This window comes from Mesoplodon mirus, assembly GCF_964341445.2.
Source record: "Mesoplodon mirus genome assembly, contig: HAP1_SCAFFOLD_34, whole genome shotgun sequence".
NCBI classification, from domain to species: domain Eukaryota; kingdom Metazoa; phylum Chordata; class Mammalia; order Artiodactyla; family Ziphiidae; genus Mesoplodon; species Mesoplodon mirus.
In genome coordinates, this window is record NW_028295813.1 from 2,702,302 (window position 1) to 2,714,304 (window position 12,003).

Consider the following 12,003-nt stretch of genomic DNA (forward strand, 5'->3'; position numbering starts at 1 on the left):
GATTTCATTGTAGTGACAATAGCCTGAAGCATTATGAAGATGGGCATGGTGCATTGTGATGACAGGGTTCATGGAACAATGAGATGAAAAGGGGCATGGAGCATTGTGTTTACAGGGGTCTTGGAGCATTGTGATGACAAGGGCATGGAGCATTGTGATGAGAAGCCCATGGGACCTTCTGATGACATGCGTCATGGAGCTCTGTTATGACAAGGGCATGGAGAATTTTGATTACATGTTTCTTGGAGCATTGTGATGACAAGGGTCATGGAGCCTTGTGATGACAAGGCTGTGGAACATTGTGATGACAGTGGTCCTGGTGCATTGTTATGACAGAGGTAATGGAGCATTGTGATGAGAACGGCATTGAGCATTGGTTTGAAATATTTCATATTTTATTGTGATGAGATGGACTGGAGCATTGTGATGACAAGGGCACGGAACACTGTGATACATGGGTCAAGGAGGATTGTAATGACAAGTGCATGGAGCAATGTGATGAGAGGGTACATGGAGCATTGTGATGACAATGCCATGGAGCATAGTGAGGAAAAGGCCATGGAGCATTCTGATGACATGCGTCATGGAGGTTTTTGATGACAAGGGCATGGAGCATTGTGATTACAGTGGTCTTGGAGCATTGGGATGAAAAGGTCATGGATCATTGTGATGAAAAATGCATGGAGCCTTGTCATGACAGGGTTCAAGGAGCATACTGACGACAAGTGTCAGGGAGCATTGTGATGACAAGGTCATGGAGCATTGGTCTAATAAGTTTCATGGATTATTGCGATGACAGGTGTCATAGAGCACTGTGATGACAAGCGTTATGGAGCATTGTGAATACAGGGGTCATGGAACATTGGGATGACAAGGACATGGATAATTATGATGACAAGTGTCATGTAGCATTTGGCTGAAAATGTTCATCGAGTATTGTGATGACAGGGGTCATGGAGCATTGTGATGACAGAGGTCATGGAGAATTTTGATTTCTTTGTGATGACAATAGCCGGAAGCATTATGATGATGGGCATGGTTCATTGTGATGACAGGGTTCATGGAGCACTGAGATGAAAAGGGGAATGGAGCATTGTGATTACAATGGTCTTCTAGCATTGTGATGACAAGGGCATGGAGCATTTGATGACAAAGGTCATGGAGCATTGTGATGAGAAGACCATGGATAATTGTGATGATGCGCGTCATGGGATGTTGTGATGATAAGTCTTATGGAACATTGTGATCACAAGGGTTTGGAGCATTATGATGACAGAGGTCATGGAGAATTTAGAATTCATTGTGATGACAATAGCATGAAACATTATGATGATGGGCATGGTGCATTGTGATGACAGGGTTCATGGAGCATTGAGATGAAAAGGGGAATGGAGCATTGTGATTACCGGGGTCTTGGAGCATTGTGATGACAAGGGCATGGAGCATTGTGATGAGAAGGCCATGGAACATTCTGATGACATGCGTCATGGAGCACTGTGATGACAAGGGCATGGAGCATTGTAATTACAGTGGTCTTGGAGCATTGTGATGACAAGGGTCATGGAGACTTGTGATCACATGCCATTGAACACTGTGATGGCAGGTGTAATGGACAATTGTTGTGACAGAGTTCATGGAGTATTGTTATGAGAAGGGCATTGAGCTTTGGTCTAAAATATTTCATGGATTATTGTGATGAGAGTGGGCTTGGAGCATTGGGATGACAAGGGCACGGAATACTGTCATACATGGTTCATGGAGGATTGTAATGACAATGGCATGGAGCATTGTGATGGGAAGGGCATCGAGCATTGTGATGACAAGTGTCATGGAGCATTGTGATGAGAAATCCATGGAGCCTTGTGATGACAAGTCTCATATAGCATACTGATGAAAAGGGGCATGTACCATTGTGATTACTAGGGTCTTGGAACATTGTGATGAAAATGGCATGGAGCATTGTGAAAAGAAGGCCAAGGAGCATTCTGAGGACAGGTGTCATTGAGCTTTGTGATGACAAGTGCATGGAGCATTGTGATTACAGGGATCTTGGAGCATTGTGATGAAAAGGGCAAGGAGCCTTGTCATGACAGGGTTCAAGGAGCATACAGACAACAAGTGTCAGGGAGCATATTGATGACAAGTGTATAGAGCATTGTGATGACAAAGGTCATGGAGCATTGTGATGAGAAGACCATGGATAATGGTGATGACGAGTGTCATGGGGCATTGTGATGACAAGTGTTATGGAATATTGTGATCACAAGGGTTTGGAGCATTGTTATGACAGAGGTCATGGAGCATTTTGAATTCATTGTGATGACAATAGCATGAAGCATTATGATGATGAGCATGGTGCATTGTGATGACAGTGTTCATGGAGCATTGAGATGAAAAGGGGCATGGAGCATTGTGATTACAGGGATCTTGGATCATTGAGATGAAAATGGGCATGGAGCATTGTGATTACAGTGGTCTTGGATCAATGTGATGAGAAGGGTCATGGAGCATTGTGATGACAAATCCATGGAACATCGTGATGGCAGGTGTCATGGAGCATTCTTATGACAGGTGTAATGGAGCATTTTGATGGAAAGGGCATGGAGCATTGTGATGAGAAGTCCATGGAGCATTCTGATGACATGTGTCATGGAGCTTAGTGATGACAAGGGCATGGAGCAATGTGATGCGAAGGGTCTGGATATTTGTGATGACAAAGGTCATGGAGCATTTTGATGGCAAGGGCATTGTGCATTGTGATGAGAAGGGCAGGGAGCATTTTGATGACAGGGTCATGGAGCAATTTGATGAAAATTGTCAAGGATCATTTTGATGACAGGGGTTATGGAACATTGTGATGTCAGGGGTCATCGAACATTGTGATGATAAGTGCATGTAGCATTGTGATGACAGGATTCATGGATCATTGTGATGACAGAGGTGAGGGAGTATTGTGACGAATAGTGATGTAACATTGTGATATCAGTGGTGAGAGAGCATTTTGATGAGAAGTGCATGGAGCATTGTGATGACAAGTTTTATGGAGCACTGTGATGACAAGATTGTGGAGCACTGTGATGACAAGCGCATGGTGCATTGTGATGACATGTGTCATGGAGCATTGTGCTGAAAAGCGCATGGAGCATTGTGATGACCAGGGTCATGGAGCATTGTGCTGATAAAGGCATAGAGCATTGTGATGACATGGGTCAAAGAGCAGTGTGATGAAAAGTTCATGGAGCATTGTGGTTAAAAATGTCACAGAGACTGTTGATGACGAGGGCATGGACCATTGTGATGACAAAAGTCATGAAGCATTGTGATGACTGGAGTCACGGAGCATTGTGATGACAGGGGTCGTGGAACATTGTGATAACAAGGACATGGAGCATTGTGATGACAAGGGCATGGAACATTGGTCTAGTAAGCTTCATGGATTATTGCGATGACAGTTGGAATGGCGCATTGTGATGACAAGGGCATGGAGCACTGTGATGACCAGGTCTTGCAGTACTGTGAAGACAGGTGTCAGGGAGCAAATTGATGACATATGTAATGGCACATTTTGATGACAATGGCATGGAGCATTGTGATGCCAAGTGACATGGAGGATTCAGATGACAAAGGTAATGGAGCACAGTGATGACAATGGCTTGGATCATTGTGATGACAAGGGTCAGGGAGCATTGTGCTGACAAGTGCATGGAGAATTGTGATGACAAGGGTCATGGAGCATTTTGATGACAGGGCTTATGGAACATTGTGATGTCACAGGTCATGGAACATTGTGATGATAAGGGGATGTAGCATTGTGATAACAGGGTCATGGAACATTGTGATTCCATGGTTGAGGGAGTATTGTGATGACTAGTGATGGAACATTGTGATATCTGTGGTGAGAGAGCATTTTGATGAGAAGTGCATGGACCATTTTGATTACAAAGTTTATGGAGCATTGCAATGATAAGGTTGTGGAACGTTGTGATGAAATGCGCGTGGCACATTGTGATGACAATGGTCATGGAGCATTTTTCTGACAAAGACATGGAGCACTGTGATGACAAGGGTCACAGAGAATTGTGATGAAAAGTTCATGGAGCATTGTGATTATAAATGTCACAGTGCCTTGTGATGACGCTGGCAAGGACAAATGTGATGACAAACGTTATGAAGCATTGTGATGACTGGAATCACGGAGCATTGTGATGACAGGGGTCATGGAGCATTGTGATGACAAGGGCATGGAGCATTGTGAGGAGAAGGACAAGGAGCATTCTAAAGACATACGTCATTGAGCTTTGTGATGACAAGGGCATGGAGCTTTGTGATTACAGGGGTCTTGAAGCATTGTGATGAAAAGTGCATGGATCATTGTGATAAAAAAGGCATGGAGCCTTGTCATGACAGGGTTCAAGGAGCATACAGACAACAAGGGTCAGGGAGCATATTGATGACAAGTGTATTGATCATTGTGATGACAAAGGTCATGGAGCACTGTGATGAGAAGACCATGGATAATTGTGTTGATGAGCTTCATGGGGCATTGTGATGACAAGTGTTATGGAACATTGTGATCACAAGGGTTTGGAGCATTGTTATGTCAGATGTCATGGAGCCTTTTGATTTCATTGTGATGACAATAGCATGAATCATTATGATGATGGGCATGGTGCATTGTGATGACAGGGTTCATGGATCATTGAGATGAAAACGGGCATGGAGCATTGTGATTACAGTGTTCTTGGAGCATTGTGATGAGAAGGGTCATGGAGCCTTGTGATGACAAAGCCATGGAACATCGTGATTACAGGGTTCATGGAGCATTGTTATGACAGGGGTAATGGAACATTGTGATGGCAAGGGCATGGACCATTGTGATGAGAAGGCCATGGAGCATTCTGATGACATGTGTCATGGAGGTTTGTGATGACAAGGACATGGAGCAATGTGATGAGAACCTTCATGGTGCATTGTGATGACAATGACATGGAGCATTGTGATGCCAAGGGTCATGGATCTTTGTGATGACAAAGGTCATGGAGCATTTTGATGACAAGGGCATTGTGCATTGTGATGAGAAGGGTAGGGAGCTTTGTGATGACAGGGTCATGGAGCAATTTGATGAAAAGTGTCATGGAACATTTTGATGACAGATGTTATGGAACATTGTGATGCCAGGGGTCATCGAACATTGTCATGATTAGTGCATGTAGCAATGTGATGACAGGAGTCATGGAATATTGTGATAACAGGGGTGAGGGAGAATTGTGACAAATAGTGATGTACCATTGTGATATCAGTGGTGAGAGAGCATTTTGATGAGAAGTGCATGGGGTATTGTGATGACAATGGTCACAGAGCATTTTGATGAAAAGTTCATGTAGCATTGTGGTTAAAAAGGTCACAGAGACTGTTGATGATGAGGGCATGGACCATTGTGATGACAAAGGTCATGAAGCATTGTGATAACTGGAGTCACGGAGCATTGTGAGGACAGGGGTCATGGAGCAATGTGATAACAAGGGCATGTAGCACTGTGATGACCAGGTCATGCAGTATTGTGAACACAGGTGTGAGGGAGCAATTTGATGACATATGTAATGGCCCATTTTGATGACAATGGCATGGAGCACTGTGATGCCAAGTGTCATGGAGTATTCTGATGACAAAGGTCATGGAGCATTGTGATGGCAATGGTTTGGAGCATTGTTATGACAAAGGTCACGGAGCACTGTGCTGACAAGTGCATGGAGAATTGTGATAACAAAGGTCATGGAGCATTCTGATGACAAGCTTGTGGAGTATTTTGATGACAATGGCATGGAGCATTGTGATGAAAACGGCATGGGGCATTGTGATGAAAAAGGCATGGATCCTTTTTGTGACAGTGTTCAAGGAGCATTCTGATGACCAGTGTCAGGGAGCATTGTGATGACAAGTGTATTGAGAATTGTGATGACAAAGTTCATGGAGCATTGTGATGAATAGGGCATGGAGTATTGTGATGACAGGCATCATGGAGCGTTGTGATGACAAGTGCTATGGGACATTGTGATCACAAGGGATTGGAGCATTGTGATGAGAGAGGTCATGGATCATTTTGATTTCAAGGAACATGGAGCATTGTGATGACAAGAGCATGAAGCAATGTGATCCCAAGATTCATGGAGGATTGTGATGAAATTGGAAATGGAGAATTGTGATGACAAGTGCATAGAGCATTGTAATGACAAGGTCATATAGCATTTTGCTGACAAAATCATGGAGCATTGTGATGACAGGTGTCATGGAGCACTGTGATGACAAGCGTCACGGAGCATTGTGAATACAGCGGTCATGGAGCATTGGGTTGACCAGGGCATGGATGATTGTGATGACAAGGGTCATGGAGAATTGGGCTTAAAATATTCATGGTGTATTGTGATGACAGGGGTCATGGAGCATTGTGATTACAGAGGTCATGGAGAATTTTGATTTCATTGTGCTGACAATAGCCGGAAGCATTATGATGATGGGCATGATGCATTGTGATGACAGTGGTCATGGAGCATTGTGATGACTAGGGCATGGAGAACTGTGGTGACAGGGGCATGGAGCATTGGTCTGACAAGTTTCATAGATTATTGTGATGACAGTGGACATGGTGCATTGTGATGACAAGGGCATGAATCATTGTGATGAGAAGGTCATGGAGTATTGTGAAGACAGGTGTCAGGGAGCATTGTGATGACATATGTCATGGTCCATTGCAATGACAATGGCAGGGAGCATTGTGATGTCAAATGTAATGGAGGATTTTGATGACAAATATAATGGAACATTGTGATGACTAGGGCTTGGAGCATTATGATGACAAGGGTCATTGAGAATTTTCAGAACAATGTCGTGAAGCATTGTGATGACTAGGTCCTGGAGCATTGTGATGAGAAATGCATAGACACTTGTTATGACAAATCTCATGGAGCATACTGATGAAATGGGGCATGGAGCATTGTGATTACAGGGGACATGGAACATTGTGATGACAAGGGCATGGGACATTGTGAGGAGAAGACCAAGGAGCATTCTGATGGCATGCGTCATTGAGATTTGTGATGACAAGGGCATGGAGCATTGTGATTACATTGGTCTTGGAGCATTGTGATGAAAAGGGCATGGATCATTGTGATGAAAAAGGCATGGAGCCTTGTCATGACAGAGTTCAAGGAGCATACAGACAACAAGTGTCAGGGAGCATTTTGATAACAAGTGTATTGAGCATTGTGATGACAAAGGTCATGAAGCATTGTGATTAGAAGACCAAGGATAATTGTGATGACGAGCGTCAAGGGGCATTGTGATGACAAGTGTTATGGAATATTGTGATCACAAGGGATTGGAGCTTTGTTATGACAGAGGTCATGGTGCATTTTGATTTCACTGTGATGACAATAGCATGAAGCATTATGATGATGGGCATGGTGCATTGTGATGACAGGGTTAATGGATCATTGAGATGAAAAAGGGCATGGAGCATTGTGATTACAGGGTTCTTGGAGTGTTGTGATGAGAAGGGTCATGGAGCCTTGTGATGACAAGGCCATGGAATATCGTGATGGCAGGGTCATGGAGCATTGTTATGAAAGGGGTTATGGAGCATTGTGATGGCAAGGGCATGGAGCATTGTGATGAGAATGCCATGTAGAATTCTGATGACATATGTCATGGAGATTTGTGAAGACAAGGGCATGGAGCAATGTGATGAAAGCGTTCATGGAGCATTGTGATGACAATGACATGGAGAATTGTGATGCCAAGGGTCAGGGATCTTTGAGATGACAAAGGCCATAGAGCATTTTGATGGCAAGGGCGTTGTGCATTGTGATGAGAAGGGCAGGGAGAATTGTGATGACAGGTTCATGGAGCAATTTGTTGAAAATTTTCATGGAACATTTTGATGACAGGTGTTATGGAACATTGTGATGTCAAGGGTCATCGAACATTTGGATGATAAGTGCATGTAGCATTGTGATGACTGGAGTCATGGAACATTGTGATGACAGGTGGGAGGGAGTATTGTGACAAATAGTGATGTAGCATTCTGATATCAGTGGTGAGAGAGCATTTTGATGAGAAGTGCATGGAAGATTATGATGACAATGTTTATGGAGCATTGTGATGACAAGATTGTAGAGCACTGTGATGACAAGCGCATGGTGCATTGTGATGACATGTGTCATGGAGCATTGTGCTGACAAGCGCAAGGATCATTGTGATGACAAGGTCATGGAGCATTGTGCTGAGATAGGCATAGAGCATTGTGATGACAAGGGTCAAAGAGCATTGTAATGAAAAGTTCATGGGGCATTGTGGTTAAAATGGTCACAGAGACTGTTGATGACGAGGGCATGGACCATTGTGATGACAAAGGTCATGAAGCATTGTGATGACTGGAGTAACGGAGGATTGTGATGACAGGGGTCAGGGAGCATTGTGATAACAAAGGCATGGAGGACTGTGATGTCAAGGGCATGGAACATTAGTCTAATAAGTTCCATGGATTGTTGCGATGACAGTTCGAATGGCACACTGTGATGACAAGGGCATGGAGCATTGTGATGACCAGGTCATGCAGTATTGTGAAGAGAGGTGTCAGGGAGCATTGTGATGACATATGTAATGGCCCAATGTGATGACAATGGCATGGAGCATTGTGATGCAAAGTGTCATGGAGGATTCTGATGACAAAGATTATGGAACACTGTGATGACAATGGCTTGGAGCATTGTGATGACATGGGACAGGGAGCATTGTTCTGACAATTGCATGGAGAATTGTGATGACAAGGGTCATGGAACATTCTGATGACAAGCCTGTGGAGTATTTTGATGACAATGGCATGGAGCATTGTGATGAAAATGGCATGGGGCATTGTGAAGAAAATGGCATGGAGCCTTTTCGTGGCAGGTTTCAAAGAGCATTCTGATGACAATGTCAGGGAGCATTGTGATGACATGTATATTGAGAATTGTAATGACAAAGGTTATGGAGCATTGTGATGAAAAGTGCATGGAGTATTGTGATGACAGGCATCATGGAGCGTTGTGATGACAAGTGTTATGGAACATTGTGATCACAAGGGTTTGGAGCATTGTGATGACAGAGGTCATGGATCATATTGATTTCAAGGAGCATGGAGCATTGTGATGACAAGGGCATGAAGCAATGTGATCCCAAGGTTCATGCAGGATTGTGATGACAATGGAAATGGAGTATTGTGATGACAAGCGCATAGAGCATTGTAATAACAAGGTCATGTAGCATTTTGCTGATAAAGGCATGGAGCATTGTGATGACATGTGTCATGGAGCACTGTGATGACAAGTGTCATGGAGCATTGTGAATACAGGGGTCATGGAGCATTGGGATGACAAGGGCATGGATCATTGTTCAGACAAGTGTCATGGCGCACTGGGCTGAAAATGTTCATGGAGAGTTGTGATGACAGGGGTCATGGAGCATAGTGATGTGTAGGGAATGGAGCATTGTGATGACAAGAGTCCCAGATCATTGTGTTGTCAGGAGTCATGGAGTGTTGTGATGACAGTGGTCATGGCGCATTGTGATGATATTGGCCATGGACTATTGTGATGTGTAGGTCGTGGAGCATTGGGCTGAATATGTTAATGGATCATTGTGATGACATGGGTCATGGAGCATTGTGATGACAAGGGAATGGAGAATGGTGATGACAAGGTCCTGGAGCTTTGTGATGAGATGACCATGGAGACTTGTGATGAGAATTCTCACGGAGCATTCTGATGAAAAGGGGCATGGATCATTGTGATTACAGGGGTCTTGGAGCATTGTGATGACTAGAGCATGGAGCATTGTGATGAGAAGGCCATGGGGCATTCTGATGACATGCTTCATGGAGTTTTGTGATGACAAGCACATGGAGAATTGTGATGACAGTGATCTTGGAGCATTGTGATGAAAAGGGCACGGATCATTGTGATGAAAAAGGCATGGAGCCTTGTCATGACAAGTTTCAAGGAGCATACTGAAGACAAGTGTCAGGGAGCATTGTGATGACAAGTGTATTGAGCATTGTGATGACAAAGGTCATGGAGCATTGTGATGAGAATACCATGGATAATTCTGATGATGAGCGTCATGGGGATTTGTGATGATAAGTGTTATGGAACATTGTGATCACAAGATTTTGGAGCATTATGATGACAGAGGTCATGGAGAATTTTGATTTCATTGTGATGACAATAGCCTGAAGCATTATGATGATGGGCATGGTGCATTGTGATGACAGCGTTCATGGAGCATTGAGACGCAAATTGGCATGGAGCATTGTGATTACAGGGGTCTTGGAGCATTGTGATGTCAAGGGTCAGGGAGCCTTTTGATGACAAGAACGTGGAACATGGTGATGGCAGGGGTCATGGAGCATTTTTATGACAGAGGTAATGGAGCATTGTGATGAGAAGTGCATTGAGCATTGGCCCGAATGTTTTCATGGATTATTGTGATGAGAGTGGGCATGGAGCATTGAGATGAAAAGGGGCATGTAGCATTGTGATTACAGGGGTCTTGGAGCATTGTGATGACAAGCGCATAGAGCATTGTAATGACAAGGGCATGTAGAATTTTCCTGAGAATGGCATGGAGCATTGTGATGACAGGTGTCATGGAGAACTGTGACACAATTGTCACGGAGCATTTTGAATACAGAGGTCATGGATCATTGGGATGACAAGTGCATGGATCATTGTGATGACAAGGGCCATGGAGCATTGGGCTGAAAATGTTCATGGAGTATTGTGATGACAGGGGTCATGGAGCATTTTGATTACAGGGGTCTTGGAGCACTGTGATGACAAGAGTCCCGGATCATTGTGTTGTCACGTGTCATGTAGTGTTGTGATGACAGGTTTCATGGAGCATTGAGATGAAGTGGGGCATGGAGCACTGTGTTTACAGGGGTTTTGGAGCACTGTGATGACAAGGGCATGTGGCATTTTGATGAGACGGCCATGGAACATTCTGATGACATGTGTCATGGAGCTTTGTGATGACAATGGCATGAAGCATTGTGATTAAAGGGGTCTTGGAGCATTGTGATGGCAAGTGTCATGGAGCCTTGTGATGACAAGGCCGTGGAACATTGTGATGGCAGGGGTCATGGAGCATTGTTTTGACAGGTGTAATGGAGCATTGTGATGAGAAGGGCATGCAGCATTGTGATTATAATTTTTATGGAGCATTGTGATGACAAATTTTTGGACCGTTGGGATGAAAAGCGCGTGGCACATTGTGATGACAATGGTCATGGAACATTTTAATGACAAAGGCATGGAGCATTGTGATGACAAGGGTCACGGAACATTGTGATGAAATGTTCATGGAACATTGTGGATACAAAGGTAACAGAGCCTTGTGATGACTTGGGCATGGACCATTGTGATGACAAATATTATGAAGCACTGTGATGACTGGAGTCACAGAGCATTGTGATGACAAGGTCCTGGAGCATTGTGATGAGATGACCATGGAGACTTGTGATGACAAGACTCATGGAGCATTCTGATGAAAAGGGGCATGGAGCATTGTGATTACAGGGGTCTTGGAGCATTGTGATGACAAGGGCAAGGAGCACTGTGAGGAGAAGGCCATGGAGCATTCTGATGACATACGTCATGGAGCATTGTGCTGAGAAAGGCATAGAGCATTGTGATGACAGGGGATAAAGAGCATTGTGAAGAAAAGTTCATGGAGCATTGTGGTTAAAAAGGTCACAGAGACTCTTGATGATGAGGGCATGGACCATTGTGATGACAAAGGCCATGAAGCATTGTGATGACTGGAGTCACGGAGCATTGTGATGACAGGGGTCATGGAGCATTGTGATAACAAGGGCATGGAGCATTGTGATGACAAGGGCATGGAGCATTGTGAAGACCTTGTGATGCAGATTTGTGAAGACAGTTGTCAGGGAGCATTGTGCTGACA